Below are 14,397 nucleotides of genomic sequence, written 5' to 3'. Positions count from 1 at the left end.
ATTTTTTGCCTGTGACATACATTACTAGGTCCCTGATGTAGTCTGCGTACGGCTGTATTTGATGGTTGTATTGGGCGTACACGGATGCAATAACCCATGTGATTTTCCCATTAGTTATCTCTATGGAAACTAAGTGTTGATTGCATAACACTGTTACCTTAATTATAAGTTCTATTTAAAATTACTATTGCAGCCTGTTATTGTGGTAGCATGTTTTGGTAGAGATGTTAGTTGCCCATTTCTGTTATAAGATTTTTGTAAGCACAAGATGTCTGCCTGCAAGTCTTGTGCTATTTTAGGGATTTCCGCGATGGCTGTCGTACTGTTTTGTGTATTATGTTGTAATTTATTCATTTTTTGTCTATGTGTTCTGGGTGTTTTATATGTACAAAACATTTACCGCCTGTCTGTGAGTAATCGAAATATGTCCGTCCGTTTGCTCTTACATGATCTATATATATTTTGTCTAAGTCCACCGATTCTGACCTGTGCAGGCAGACCTGGAGCATGATGTAGGTATATTTTCTGTCCTTAGGATGATTTCTGTCTGTTTTCTCAGTAACTGGAAAACAGAGAGAATCTCCCTTTGGATGGCGCAAGCTAAGTAGCATCAGCTGCCCTGTCTGCAGTATCTCGTTTTTCTCTAGCCTACTTAAAAGTAAGTTAAATTCTAAATTATCATAATTAGGTGTAGCTGGCTTGCTGTTGGTGCTGGTTTCTGTCGCGGTTTCTGAGGTGGTACTAGACCGATTGCGGCCTGGTGTTGGCCGCTGATTAGGAGACATTTTAAGATCTCTTTGGGATGTCACACGGTTACATGTCGTTTTTTCATACGCTTCTTCTATGATTTTTGCCTTCACACGTTTTTCACGGATGTTGGTGGTGCTTGTTAGTGTGGTGTCGGCGATGGTGGTGATTTGTGTGGGACTGACTGTATGTGTTATGTTCTCTTTGTTGATGTTTGGAATGGAGGCTGTTTCTAGACGCACGTTGACATCGTTGCAAATGTCACATGTGACTGCCTCAGATTTGTCCTCATATAATTTGTCTACTTTTGTAAGTCTGGGTTCGGTAGTTCTGAGTTTTGTATTGGTTTGTGGCCTGATTGTTTCGGTGTGTATTGATTCAGGGTCTACGTATCTGTCTCTTCCTTGTTCCTTTTGCCCGGGGTGAAGAGTGCCTCCCGAGACAAGTTTGACTGGTTTCATGTACTGTTCACATTTGCGTGTGTAGTAGGGTTTTCCATGTGATGATGATTCTGGTTTGTGTTCATCTTGCGTATGCGTGATGTGATGTACTTTAGTTGGGAGAAATTGTGAATGAGTATGTCGGTTTTGTTTGTACATTTTCTTGTGCACAATTTATGTAAGCTCAGCTTCCAACTCATCTATCCTCTGCGTTAATGTTATTTGGAAGTTTATCCAGTGGTGTAATTGTCTTTTAATTTGCTTTGCCACCTCGAAGTCGATGGAGCCACCGATTGTCATGTCATCTATATATTCTGTCTATTAATACAGATATTCTGCGGGAGACGATTCACTTGTCTTCTCCAGGAATTTGCTCTTTAGTAGCTTCTCTGTAAAGTTGACGGTGATTTGTATTTATGTATTTTGGGTGATTGGCTATGGGTGTTCGTGTTCTTGTGTGTGTACTGATTTTAGCTGTCATAGTCTATACTGTCCAGGAGCCGGTCATGCAATTGTTTAAGGGTCTGGAAATCACCTCCTTTTGTTTCAATGCAGACGCGGCCTCTTGACTTGCAGGGGATGCACTCGCAAAACTTGGACGTGCACTCAGTGCGCTTGTGACCTTGGTTGCCGCACTTGGCACACGTAACGTCGGCCTCTCTGCAGGTTTTAGTCGTGTGTCCTAGGTCACATCACCTAAAACACTGGTTTACTACTGTATAGTCTTTCACAGAGAGTGATTCGAAGTTTATGTAGACCCTCTGTCTTCGTGTAAGGACTCTGTACAGGTGTGGGCTGACCTCCAGTATCTGGTGACTGATACCCCTTCCTTTAGGCCCTGTTTTAAACCTTCTTTTGTCTTCTCTGCCGTCTTATTTCGTGGTGTCACCGCCTAAATTCTGCTCGTAGGCTTTCTAGAAACTCCTCGTCGGTAAGTGTATCTGGCACTTGATATACTGCCCAGAGTGGCTTGCATTTCGCGGCCCTTCACAGACAATGGTGTGCAGGTCTTTAGTCTTTTCTATCATTTTTCGACAATCCTCCTGTGTTTCCGTTTCTACTATAACTGCAGTCGGGTTGGTTCTGATTGACTTAATATGTCTGTCGAACGGCTGTGGCGTCTTGATTTGCTGTCGATTTGATATATAGGGTTGTGGCCTGGTTTGTTTCAGCCTGCTCTATTCTTCGAGCCTCTTTGGCTTTAAGCTCTATTGTTAATGCGGCAGCATATGTCTGTGCTTGTGTTTGCGCTTGTTGTGTGACTTTATTAGTTAATTCTCTAAGTTGTTGCAAGTCTTGGTTCGTTACATTGAGTTCCCTATTTTCGTCATCTATTTTCTCAGACTTCTCTTACAGAGTTTGTATTTGTAAGTCTTTGACTGGATTCGATGCTCTCTGTAGTTCAAGTCTTAATCACTTGTTTTCATCGTTTAGGCAGGACAGTTTAGCTTCAAGGCTAGTTATTTGGAAAGCCAAGGGAAACACTTTGTCTCTAATGACGGTTAACAGAGCAAATGAAACATGCTTAGCACTTAACTCTGCACCTGTTTCGCTCAATATTTTGTCTATGATTGCTATCTTTTGACTGTGGAACATAGGCACAAGTTCTTCCTTCGTGTGTTCCATTCCTAGTCTGACGTTGATGACTCGAGCTAGTGTCTTAACCTATGCTTTCCTCCTCCTTTTAAACCGATTCCTGTCTGAAAAATAAGCTTTTATTTTGGGGTTAATTTGTGGACGTTGCTGCTTGGGATGTTTTAAGATTAAACTAAAACCATTCGCCTGCGACAACATTAAAATAAATTTTCTCAACAGCACCGAATAGCGATTTGTGAAGTGATTACTGGCCGTATTTTGCCACATTTCTCTGGTCTGAAACGAAAACGCTTACTGACGGGGAGACTAATCTCCCGGAAAGGAAGAAGGAACGAAATGAAACCTCTCACTTTGGACGTCATGTGCCTTTTATTGCAGTGATTATAAAATAGAGTGGAACGAACAATAAAGTTGGCAGGACGAGCACTGTTGAAGTCAGTATAACGATGCAGTGGCGGATATATATTTAGGGCGCGTGGGAAGCCCGAAATAGCGCCACTAATAGCGCTACTAAATTCTGGAATTCGTATGCATTTCTTACACACTAAATCACTGTTGCAGTCTAATATGTCAACTGCGTATTTTCCTCTGAGAAAAAGCAATGGTAAACCGTCTTTGCTGCATCAGTTTACTGAAACTGGTGTTCCACAGAGTTAGAATGATTCCGCACCACGTAGAACGAGGTTATTGCAACGGAAAATGGTTGATCTTCAGCAATATTTTCTTCCATGTCACCTGCAAAGAATGACTGTGACATTTAATACAACACATTAATATCCTCTGGCTTTGAAAGTGGCGATTACGGCCAGTTTTAGCATGTTAGAAGCGTCGTTGCTAAGCGCAAGTAAATGAAGTAACGTAAAGTAATTTGTGTTATGAAGTAACGTTTTCTTTAGTTCATTTAGTTTTAATGTAACCTATGAATAGTTGGAGATGTTCGATATTACTTGGAAAGTATTCCCCAATAACTCCTTGCTGTGCTGCGGACGAAGTATTTACCAGCTTTCGGGCAACTGCCTCTAAAAATGATCAAGAAATATGAAATGCTTCCTTCAAAAATGGTTCAAATGGCTCTGAGCACTATGCGACTTAACTTCTGAGGTCATCAATCCCCTAGAACTTAGAACTACTTAAACCTAACTAACCTAAGGACATCACACACAGCCATGCCCGAGGCATCCGCTATCCGCTATCCGACTTATGTAGAACAATATAGTTCGATAAATTTCTTTATATTCCCCAAGACTGCAAACTCCTCCAGGTCTCCACGAAAGGCACGTACGTGAGTCCGAATCCTGGCCCAGCACAAAAATGTTCATGGTTTCATTAGATGCCCTAGCATATGCACACCGAACTGCTAGTGATAAATAATTTTCATTTTTAATGTCTCTTCAAGTGTTGTGAACAGGTTCTGTTATTTCTAGTCAGACATGCATATCCCCACTACTGGTAAGCAAACAATTTGTGGATAGAAACCATCGGTGGTAGGTGCCGTGTTCGATTCCCGGTCAGGCAAAAAAAAACAGTTCCTCCTTTCAGACTCAAATATCTCGCTTCTGGTGAAAAAATATGGTATCTAACATTTGAGTTTAGTTAGTTAGTTAACAATCTGATTACACACAGGGCTCAAATCCGCATCACAAAACTTTACATCATGGTGATTCGTTTCAAACACATGCAAACTCTATTACTTGAAATTATATTAAACTTTATTCGTGGTTGGTTAAAAGGGAGATAAGAGTGTTGACAGGAATGCAAGCAGAGCATAATAATTTTCAAATTCAGATTTGCTGACTGATACTGATGCAAACATCGACGTTTCACTACCCTTTATGCCCAGTCACGATTGACGAACGTTGCTTTGGTCGAGTGTCGGTCAGGCACGAAAGCTGTTGTTAGTTGCAATGGCTATAGGGGCTTTGTTTCAATCCAGATACAAAACAGAAAAGTTCGTCATGTCGTTTAAAGTGAGCACAAGTAATTGCTCAATCATGAGTACAGAAACGCTACTGACAAACCAATGTTAATTTTGAGGTTTCCGTAGAGCGCTTGCCGCTGTTAATCGTTTTGTATATAACTAGTTTGTTCAATATCCAGTTTACATCCAACCACTCTTATCAAGAACGACGTTTCATAGGTGTGGAAAAACCTTTTAAAAGGCTAAATTAATTCGAATTGTAATAGAAATTTAGGAGTGCAGATATTGTCTAAAAATCTCTTGTTCGTAAAAATATTTAATCTTGTCTAAAAATTGCTGGAAGGACTTATGTGACGGAATCAAATAACTGAAAGCCTAATAAGTACTTTAGTGATTTTGAGATGTCCTTAAAACGAAACTCCGCCCGAACAGGCTACGAAGACCCAATGGTACCAACCGGCCGCCGTGTCATCTTCAGACCACAGACGTCACTGTACGCAGATATGAAGGGACATGCAGTCAGCACACCGGTTGGTAGGACATGTTCTGAGGCATCGAGGAATCACAACTTTAGCATTGGAGGGCAGCGTGGAGGGTAAAAATCGTAGAGGGAGACCAAGAGATGAATACACTAAACAGATTCAGAAGGATGTAGGTTGCAGTAGGTACTGGGAGATGAAGAAGTTTGCACAGGATAGGGTAGCATGTAGGGCTGCATCAAAGCAGTCTCAGGACTGAAGACCACAACAACAACAACAACAACAGCGGCCAGTACACCGTTCTCCCGGCTGTATGTCAGTTCACGAGGCCGGAGCAGATACTTTTCAATCAAGTAGCTCCTCAGTTTGTCTCACAAGGGCTGTGTTCACCCCGCCTGCCAACAGCGCTCGGCAGACCGCATGATCACCCATCCAAGTGCTAGCCCGGGCCGATAGTGCTTAACTTCGATAGTCTGACGGCAACCAGCGTTACCACTGGGGCAAGGCCGTAAGCATGTGGAATGTCACTTACTGTAAGTAATTAGCAACTTGAGTTTACAAGCGTTAAGGACTGTCTCATCTCTAATGACGCGTTTCCGCGTATTTGCAATATTGTGGTGTTGATTTACATCTGGACTGATTATCTTAAAGAACAGTCTTCTCTAGGGATCACTTCTGGTATCCATTTTGTATAGTCAAACGACTGTACTGCAAAGAGATTAGAGCACCTGCAAGACAGGTACCTTATGTGGGCTGCACGCGAATCAGGCGAAATGCATTTCAGGTCGTTCGGATATTTTTGGTTCTGATACTACCAAAGGTACCTCTTCTGTTGTGAATCTTTTCTTTGGAGGAAGTACGCGATCTGTCACTACTCGTCCATTTGACTGCGAGTGGAGTGTCAACGGTAAATCTAGTCGTTGTGTGCAGGGCAGACTTGAATCAGGGAGGATTCAAGGTGTTATACGTAGCCCCCTAACCAACAAGATCGAGGTGTTGCATTCCACTGAAAGTGAAACAGAGCCAGTGGGACTCACTTCACCTTTCGGGAAATTTGCCTTGTCCTGCGTCAAGAGCAGGCAAATGCAAGATGCCAGGGTCTATTAATCGTCAGCGTTAAAAAAGTACGCCGAATAATGTTACCCATTACGGAAATGACAGCAAGGGACAGGAATTAACACCAGATGCACTCTGTGTGTATGACTCGGGGTCTCACTTAACATTTTTAAGAGGCTGTTTCTTCAGCCATTGAAGGAAAAGGGTGCAGCCAACTGCAGATTGTGGTGCATGTTCGAACAAACGACACCTGTCGTCTGTATACTTGTATCATTTCAGCGAATGGAAGCGAAGGTAGAGAAGCCCAGCCATGTGCACAGAGTTTCAAGAAGCTCGCAATATGCAGCATTGTTTTATGAACTGATTAGGCCCTCGTTCGGAGTCGAGTGGAAGGACTGAACCAGAGACTTTGAATGAAATAACAATGAAATGTAGACCTTTTTAGCTGCTTACAAGCGTTGATAAATATCAACGGGGAAGTTGAAAATGTGTGCCCTGGCCAGGATCTCCTGCTTACATGGAATACGCTCTATCCGATGGGCCGTCGAGGACACAGAGGATAGTGCGACTGCAGGGACTTATCTCTGGCACACTCCCCATGAGAACCACATTTTCAACTTATTGTCCACACACTACATTTGTAGTGAACCTGCCCACCATACTCATTACTCGCGGCAGTCAATCTACCGAATCCTATAAGAGTTTGAGCAAAGGGAGTGCATCCGCACTGAAGATAATCATTGTCCGACAAGCCTCATCTATATATCAATAGGGCTCTGAGCACTATGGGACTTAACATCTGAGGTCATCAGTCCCATAGACTTAGAACTACTTAAGCCTAACTACCCTAAGGACATCTCACACATCCATTCCCGAGGCAGGACTCGAACCTCCGACCGTAGCGGTCGCGCGGTTGCAGATATGAATATGGTATCCGTTCTTTCGGACACCATTTGTGATCTTGCAGCTCTCGAAGAATGAAATTACAATGAAATCTAGACCTTTTTAACACCTTACAGGCGTTGATAGGTATCAACGGGGACGGTTGAAAATGTCTGCTCTAACCGGGACACGAGCCTGGGATCTCCTGCTTACATGGCAGACGCTCTATCCGACTGAGCCATCGAGAACACAGAAGGTAGTGCGACTGCAGGGACTTATGTCTGCATAATAGGTGTAAAACAAAATATAGGGCTGTAGATAGAGATGAATGCTTGAAGCCTTCAGTGAATATTGGCAGAGATAAGTCCCTACAATCGCATTATCCTCTGTCTCCTCGATGGCTCAGTCGGATAGAGTGTCTGCCATGTAAGCAGGAGATCCCAGGTTCGAGTTCCGGTCGTCCCCGTTGATGTTTATCAAAGCATGTAAGCAGCTAAAAATGTCTATCTTTCATTATAATTTCATTCTTCGAGAGCTGCAAGATCACCAATGGTGTCCGAAAGAACGGACACCACATTCATATGTAGAGACTCTGAAGGTTCTCTGACAAGCTAGGCTGCGATGTCCGGGATTTGTGTCGTAGCACTGAGAGATGTAGGGTCCCCATAAATGGGTCAGGTGTGCGTTACGCATCAAAGGCTGCTACCCAGGTAGCTGACTGTGTGTGGAGTGCACACAACAGTTTTTTTTAAATTAGGCGACTACTCATTCAATCCAGAAAATGATAGCTGTAGGAGAACCAGAAGTATGAGTACAAGATCCAAAAGAAACCGCCAACAGGTGCGAATATTAAAATCCTAATAGTTAACTCTCGAAGCATTCGCAACTAAGTGCGAGAGTTTGAAGCGCTCGGTGAAAAGCAGTGCAGCTCACATAACACTGGATATAGAAAACTGGTTTAAACGTGGAGTTCATAACAGTGAAAGTGTGGGCGAATATTTAAGTGTGTACGGAGAGGATGGGGTATTGGGAATTGGGGGTGGTGTATTTGTCTCAGAAGGCAAGAAACTCAAATCCACCGAGATAGAAATTGATCCTACACGCGAGATTGTTTGGGCAAAACTCAGTATCAGGGATGGTCATAAATGTATCGTTGTATCGCCCGCCAGACTCACCTCCTGACGTAACCAAAAACTTTAGAGAAAACCTCAGTTGTATGTAAATTCCCCCGTCATATTGTAATCATCTGCTAAATGCCTTCTCTGAAAACTATATAGAAAAAATAGTTGAAACCCCAATCATGATGTAAATATATTATATCTTAAGGCAACAAAAATACCTGAACTCTTTGAGGATGTCCACATCGAAAATGATCAGTGATCATGAAGCTATTATGGTAACAATGATAACCAAAGCACAAAGGACAACTAAAACAAGTAGAAATATATATATATATATATATATATATACAGAAAACTAGATAAAAAAAAACAGGAGAATCGTAATTTGAAACTTTCAGCGCAGGACAGGAGCATGCAGAGGAACTATGGCTCAAGTTTAGTTGATCATGCTCTGGACAGATATGTATCCAGAAGAACAGTGCATAATGGGAGGGACGCCCGGCCGGCTAGCCGCACGATCTAACGTACTGCTTCCCGAGAGGGAAGGCGTGCCGGTACCCAGCACGTATACGCCCAGCGAATTAATGTCGAGGTCCGGTGTGCCGGCCAGCCTGTGGATGGTTTATAAGGCTGTTTTCCATCTGCCTCGGCGATTGCGGCTGGTTCCCCCTATTCCGTTTCAGTTACACTATGTCGGCGATTGCTGCGCAAACCCTGTCTCCACTTACGCGTACTCCATAATTACTGTACCACGCAAACATTGGGGTTACACTCGTCTGGAAGGTGACACTCCCGGGGGGGGGGGGGGGGGGGGGTCCACTGGGGGCCAAACCGCACTGAAACCCTGGGTTCGGTGTGGGGCGGCGTTGGGGTGAGTGGCCTGTTGTGGGGTTGTGAACCACTGAGGGCTACGGCGGGGACGAAGCCTCTCCGTCGTTTCTAGGTCCCCAGTTCAATACACACATATAGACATGGGAGGGACCCTCCAAGGTATACAGTCATTGTAAAGAAACTTAAAAAGAAACAGAGACTAGTAATAGGCGTAAAACAAAGGATAGGGCTGCAGATAGAGCTGAATGAAACGCGTTTAGCTGTCAAGAAAGCAATGCTTGAAGCTTTCAGTGACTATTGTAGCAGAATACTGTCGAATGATCTCCCGCAAAACCAAACAAATACTCGTCGTATGTAAAGAGCGCTAGTGGCACCAAAGTTAGTGTTCAGTCACTCGTGAGTGAGACAGGCTCTGAAACTGAGAGTGGTAAAGCAAATGCTGGAATGTTTAACTCCATTTTCAAATTTTCCTTCATAAAGGAAAACCCAGAAGAACTGCCCCAAATCAATCTTCATACTACTGAAAAGTAGAGTGAAATAATTGCTAGTGTCGGTCGTGTTGAGAAACAACTGAAATACTTAATACTGGACAAAGCTTCAGGGGTCGATGAAAACCCTATCAGATTCAGCACTGATTTTGCAGCTGAGTTAGCCCCTCTCATATATCCCTCAAACAAAAAACCGTGCCCAGTGGTTGGAAGAAAGCACGGGTCTCCTCCATTTACAAGAAGGTTAGTAGAGGAGATCAACAAAACTGCCGTTGAATACCATTTCTTGATTTCCAAAAGGTATTTGATTCAGTAGCACATCTATGCTTATTATCGTAAGAACATTCGTATGGGGTATCAAGCGAAATTTGTAGGATGCAGTATGTTACCTTGGATGGAGAGTCATTGTAGAAGTAACTTCAGTTGTACCCCGGGGAAGTGTGTGCGGACTAGACCCTTGCTGCTCATGTTGTACACACATCAAAAAATTTTTGCATCACCCGGGTTTCCAGAACTCCTGAAGACAGACAGTGACTGTAGATATTGTATCACAGACACAATCCACTTGACTGTTCAGAGATGTCACTAAAACCGCCCAAAGATGTAAACAACCATGCATGAGCAGCACCTATTAGACGGAGGGTGTCCGACAGCCGAACAGTTCCAGTCATTCCACCAGGAAGGAGGTACACGGCTCGTGTTGTCTGTAATTCAGCCATGTCTAGACGGTCAAAACCGTGGTTCGATTGCGTCCGCATTGTTACTTTGTGCCACGAAAGGCTCTCAACAACGGAAGTGTCCAGGCGTCTCAGGAGTGAACCAAAGCGATGTTGTTCGGACATGGAGGAGATACAGAGAGACAGGAACTGTCGATGACACGCCTCTTTCAGGCCACCTAAGCGCTGCTGCTGCAGTGGATGACCGCTACCTACGGGTTATGGCTTGGAGGAACCCTGACGGCAACGCCCCCATGTTGAATAATACTTTTCGTGCAGCCACAGGACGTCGTGTTACGACTCAAACCGTGCGCAATAGGCTGGATGGTGCGCAACTTCACTCCCGACGTCCATGGCGAGGTCCATCTTTGCAATCACGAAACCAGGCAGCACGGTACAAAAAATGGCTCTGAGCACTATGGGACTTAACATCTGAGGTCATCAGTCCCCTAGAACTTAGAACTACTTAAATCTAACTAACCTAAGGACATCACACACATCCATGCCCGAGGCAGGATTCGAACCTGGTTCTAGACTGAAGCGCCTAGAACCGCTCGGTCATAACGGCCGGCGCAGCGCGGTACAGATGGGCCCAACAACATGCTAAATGGCTGCTCAGGATTGGCAACACGTTCTCTTCACCGATGAGTGTTGCATATGCTTTCAACTAGACAATAGTTGGAGACGTGTTTGGAGGCAACCCGGTCAGGCTGAACACCTTAGACACACTGTCCAGCGAGTGCAACAAGGTGGAGGTTTCCTGCTGTTTTTGGGTAGCATTATGTGGGACCGACGTACGCCGCTGGTGGTCATGTACGATACGTGAATGCCATCCTCCGACAGATAGTGCAACCATATCGCCAGCATATTGGCGAGGCATTCGTCTTCATGGAAGACAATTCGCGCCCCCATCGTGCACATCTTGTGAATTACTTCCGTCGGGATAACGGCATCGCTCAACTAGAGTGGCCAACATGTTCTCCAGACATGAACCCTATTGATCAAGCCTGAGATAGATTGTAAAAGGCTGTTTATGGACGACGTGACCCAACAACCACTGTGAGGTATCTACGCCGAATCGTCGTTGAGGAGTGGGACAATCTGGACCGACAGTGCCTTGATGAACTTGTGAATAGTATACCACAACGAATACAGGCATTCATCAATGCAAGAGGATGTGCTTCTGGGTATTAGAGATACCGGTGTGTACAGCAATCTGGATCACCACCTCTGAAGGTCTCACTGTATGGTGGTACAGCATGCAATGTGTGGTTTCCATGAGTAATAAAAAGAGTGGAAATGATGTTTACTTTGATCTCTGTTCCAATTTTCGGAACAGATTCAGGAACTCTAGAAACCGAGGTGATGCAAAACTTTTTTTGATATGTGTATATTAATGATCTCGTGGACAGTATTAATAGTAACTTCAGACTTTCTGCAGATGATGCAGGTATCTATAATGAAGTACTGTCTGAAACAAGCTGCTTAAACAGCTATAATGAAGTACTGTCTGAAAAAAGCTGCACAGATATTCAGTCAGATCTAGATATCAAAATGATGTAAAAGTTCGCAACTTGCTTTAATAGTTCGGGAATGTAAGACTATGCACTTCATAAACTTGGGAAAAAAAACGTAATGTCCTATGAGTCATAGCTGGAATATACCAACACACAACAAATACCTAGGTATAACACTTTGTAGGGATATGAAATGGAATGATCACATAGGCTCAGTCGCGGGCAAAGCAGGTAGTAGATTTCGGTTTATTGGTAGAATCCAGGGAAAATGCAATCAGTCTATAAAGGTTGGTTACAAATCACTTGGGCGACCTATTCTAGGATATTGTTCAAGTGTGTGGGATCCGTACCAGCTAAGACTAACAGAGGATATTGAACGTGTACAGAGAAGCGCAGACGAATGGTAACACGTTTGTTTGAGCCGTGGGAGAGTGTCACAGAGATGCTAAAGAAACTGAAGTGGCAGACGTTAGAAGATAGATGTAAACTAGTCCGAGAAAGCATACATACAATGTTTCAAGAACCCGCTTCAAATGATGACTCTAGAAATATACAACAACACCCTGCATATCGCTCCCATAGAAATCTTGAGGACAAGATTGGATTACTTATAGCACGAACAGAGGCATTTAAATATTCTGCCTCAGCTCCACACGCGAGTGGAACGGGGAGAAATCCTAATAACTGGTACAATACGATGTACCCTTTGCCACGCGCTTCACAGTAGTTTGTAGAGTACTTATATAGATGTAGATACTGCCATCGAGTGAATCCTTGTGTATCAGTAACGCCAGCAGATTGTCATACGAGTTTGTACTGCCACACACCTTAGTTTTCGTAGCCAAGAATTGCTTGTGTTTCATATATCGCCTAATATTTATTCGCTTGCCGTTTAAAGCATAGTTGACCTGGTAGCAACCAAACTATATTCTGTAGTAAAAATTACAGTGGGAGGTTATCTCTCCTCGTACGTCTTATGACGTTCCGACATGCTCTTTCTCGCATACCAGTGAACAGATCAATTACCTCATTCTCAAGTGGCTGATATAAGCTGATACTCATGCAAAGGCATTACACAGCTTTCGCCGGCGATAAACAAAACCATTCACTAGTAAAGAATCTCTCCCTTGGCCATGAGTTAGAAATTCGTTAATTTCTCCAGAAGCTTATCTGGGAACAGATAAAGTGGCAAATGAAAGTGGGTCTGCCGCACCAATGAACACTGATGTTGGAATATTGATTTTGATAGCGTTCACACAAATTTGCTTCTCCATAGGCATTTTTAACTTAAAAACAATAAAAATAGTGGCGCGTAGTAGAAAATGTACTTCAGATCATAACGTCTTCCATTTTGGTGAAGAGATGCGGACGTTAGCTGATATACTGTATTTGCATAGCATACCGATTTATTATCTTTTCTTTGAAATTATTTCCAACCTGCTGTGTTTGATCATGTTCATTTATCACGATTGATTTCGAAGCTCTGATCGTTACATCAGCCACATGTCTGACGAACTGCTGATCACTCGCAAAGTAATTCACGTATCTGCACATTCATGGAACTTAAGTGGTAATATCAACCAAAACAACTAATAGAATACTATCATGAACAGTAATAAACACAATAAACACGTGTAGCTCCACCTTATCTGGCAGCATTAAGCAAAATGCCTGATTTGAGTATTCAAACTGGCATTTTGCTTAATGTTTTCAGTTAAGTTGGAGCTACTCAAGTATGCACGTATATTGCTTGACTTGGTATTTTGGTTGATGCTGCCAGTTAAATTCCATGATTGTGTAAATATGTACTCTGCAGCTGCGCAACAATTTATTACAGCATGTTCTTGATGATGGAGCCGTCAGAACTTCGAAATCGATCGTAGCAATAAATGAACATCATCCAAATATTTCGAAAAATTTAAACTGATGTAGACTTTACAAAATAACAGCAGGTGACAATGGTATTCCGAAAGCAACACGCCATGATAACCGTGCGTGTTAAAGCGCCGCTTCCGGAACGGAGGTGCCGCCTGCCCCGACGAGGGTCAGTGAGCCGGCCATTCTGGATGCGGTTTTTAGGCGGTTTCCCACATCTCACTCGGTGAACATCAGACTGGAACGCAAATCCCTCCTCAGTTACAAGATTCGCAAACATTTAGAAAACTTCTGCTCACTTTCACTTCACGCAAACAGCTGCGGTACAGATATACTGTTCCATGTGGTTAGGGGTGGGGGGTGGGGGGAGGTGCGCGAAAGGAAGGGCATTCGAACACCCCTTAAATTAACCGTGCCAAACCTGTAAATAACCATGCTGACCTGCACCGATGCTGGACAAGAAAAATATATTCTGGAAGCATTTGAGCTGTCAACTGTGACAGCTCGAAGTTTTCCGCCTCGCTGAGTCAAAAATGTTCAAATGTTTGTGAAATCTTATGGGACTTAACTGCTAAGGTCATCAGTCCCTAAGCTTACACACTACTTCACCTAAATTATCCTAAGGACAAACACATACACCCATGCCCGAGGGAGGACTCGAACCTCCGTCGGGATCAGCTGCACAGTCCATGACTGCAGCGCCCTAAACCGCTCGGCTAATCCCGTGCGGC

The sequence above is a fragment of the Schistocerca serialis genome, chromosome 1 (assembly GCF_023864345.2).
Source record: "Schistocerca serialis cubense isolate TAMUIC-IGC-003099 chromosome 1, iqSchSeri2.2, whole genome shotgun sequence".
Lineage (NCBI taxonomy): Eukaryota > Metazoa > Arthropoda > Insecta > Orthoptera > Acrididae > Schistocerca > Schistocerca serialis.
Note: the sequence above shows the minus strand (reverse complement) of the source record.